Genomic DNA, 2,390 nt, shown 5'->3' on the forward strand with positions numbered 1-2,390 from the left:
ATATTTCTCGTCGATATTTATTTATAGACCTAGATCGTCCGACTAGTTACTTTTGGACTTTTTTATGAGGCTACTCAAATGACTTTATCTACGTTTATAAACCGCTAGTAGAAATGATTTAACATTCACTAAACTTGAAATTGACAGACCAAATCTGCAGTGTAAAAGGTTAAAAAAAAACGTGCAGAGATGACCCCGCTGCTTATGTTTTGAGATGGACAACACAAAAACGAATTTTTATAATCCGAAATAGTTTTATTAGTTTTCGAATGACTTACATATCAGTTTGATTGTTTAACTTAGAGATGGGTACGGGACTAAATATTTGGTCCCGATCCCGCCCATCCCGAAATTAAATTTTTAAGACCCGAACCCGCCCATCCTGACGTTTTTCAGAATTGTACCGCGAGTCCCGTGGGTCCCGAAATCTATCACTAAGAAAAATGCACATGTCTTTCGAATTAATTTTAAAGAACGAAAAAAGAATGAAAGATCTGGCCTCTTCCGATTAATTTCTTTTGCTTTGCTGTTCGTTTTCGTCCCAATAAAGCATAAAAAAGTGTATATTTCACACATCGTTTTTAAGGGAGGTTTTCCGAATTTTGAGGTTGTGGTTTTATCGGGAATGTCGGGAAAGGATTTTCGTCCCGTCCCGCCCGCAAAATTTCACAGACCTTCCCGATACCGCCCCTCCCGGCCAATTTGAAATCAGTACCGTGGGTCCCGATGTCCCGCGCTCATCTCTAGTTTGAATGCTCAACCAATGTTTCTGTTCGAGGTGATGTGTAGAGCTTGTTTTCTCGTGTTGGATAATTGTTTTTCTTCTGCGATTGGTTTTCCTTATTTTTCCGAACATTAAATACTTATTCAAAGCTCGTCTGTTAATCACCCCGTTTAAATAGTAAAATTTGAAATTTTTTTCTGCTTGTTATTCCCATAACTCAAGAAACTGTTCCATTTTTCTTTGTGCCACTGTGTTCAGTTTTTCTGCTAAATGCTTCTTTTTCTCATTTGACGCTGTAACCACCTAAACGATTTGGTCGAGTTCAACAAATCAAGCCTGTCGTTTCTCTTCTGTGCCAACTGACGCCAATTGGAAATGCCAGATGAAGCCAAGCCCTCTCCACTTGCCCTTTTCATTGCAGTGGGGGCTTTTCTCTTCCTATGCCACCACCAGAGCGTTCCGAGTTGAGTACTTTTAGAGCTAGAGCGTCGGTGTCCATTCGAACGACATCGTTGTAACGCTTTAACTTCGTTCCATCGTCTGCAGTACTTGCCGTAGGCAATACATAAAGGCCCAGAAACTCTTTCTCTCTTTTCTGCTTAATTAAATTAAGCAATTCAAATATACTTAAATTAATGTTTTATCAAAAATATCGCTCTTCCCTGCTACCATTTGCTTTCACATTTGACATTCACCTACTCTTCGCAAAAATATTCGACAAAAGTAAGTAGGGCACCGAAAAGTTATCGGTTTAATCTGTCGATTTTTGATGACTTTCACGAAATGCGTCCTCTAGACGATCGACCACATTTGAATTCGGAAAACCAGAGTTTTAAGTTTTAAATCGATTTTTCGTCTCGCAAGCGGGCATTAATTCGGTTTCTTAATACCAAGAGGCCTTAGTAAATTCCATATCCCCTTCCTTCGCCAAGTGTATACAAAAAAAAATAAAGGCTTGTAATAGTTAACTCGATATTTTACCGAAATCCAGATGCTGAGCTCGCAAAGAAATTGTGAAAGTCCAAAAACTTGTGAAACACACAGCGTGTTAGTTGCTAACCGCTCTTGCTTGAAGATCAACGGTCTACACAGAAGGCATGTTGTGAATAAGAAAGTTCTCTTATATTCGAATTGTGACATAAAAAAATACAAAACTGGTCTGGAAATAAGCTTTCTTCATGTATGCTGGACAAAACCAATATATTCAAGAGCTTTTAGCCGGAATATTCTCCAGTCTTTCATTTATGCACATTTGATGTAGACCCCGATGTGTAGATCTTCCCCTACTCCGGCAGTTACACGAGTCACGAGTTTTTAGTTGGCATTAAGGTGTTTCTTATTATTTCCAGCGACAATTTTTCCCTATCAGGCTTTGCACTCGTAGTATCAAGATTGGATCAACAAAACACCTACAAACCTATTTTAGATTCAGTGATGGGAATGACAGGATTCTCGGCTCAAACAAGTATATATCGACAACTGAGTGGATGATCGACCTATCTCGTTAGCCAATTCGAAACGGCCTATCTCTGAAAACTTTTTAAGAACACCCTATTTCCGAATTCGGTTCAAAAACGCCCTATGTCAACATATTTTCAATATATGTAGTATTTTCAGCTGAGATAGGCCGTTGTTGAACCCAATTCGGAGATAGGGCGTTTTTGAA

This window comes from Rhagoletis pomonella, unplaced genomic scaffold (genome assembly GCF_013731165.1).
Source record: "Rhagoletis pomonella isolate Grant_MI unplaced genomic scaffold, Rhpom_1.0 Rhpom_scaffold_00002, whole genome shotgun sequence".
Taxonomy (NCBI): domain Eukaryota; kingdom Metazoa; phylum Arthropoda; class Insecta; order Diptera; family Tephritidae; genus Rhagoletis; species Rhagoletis pomonella.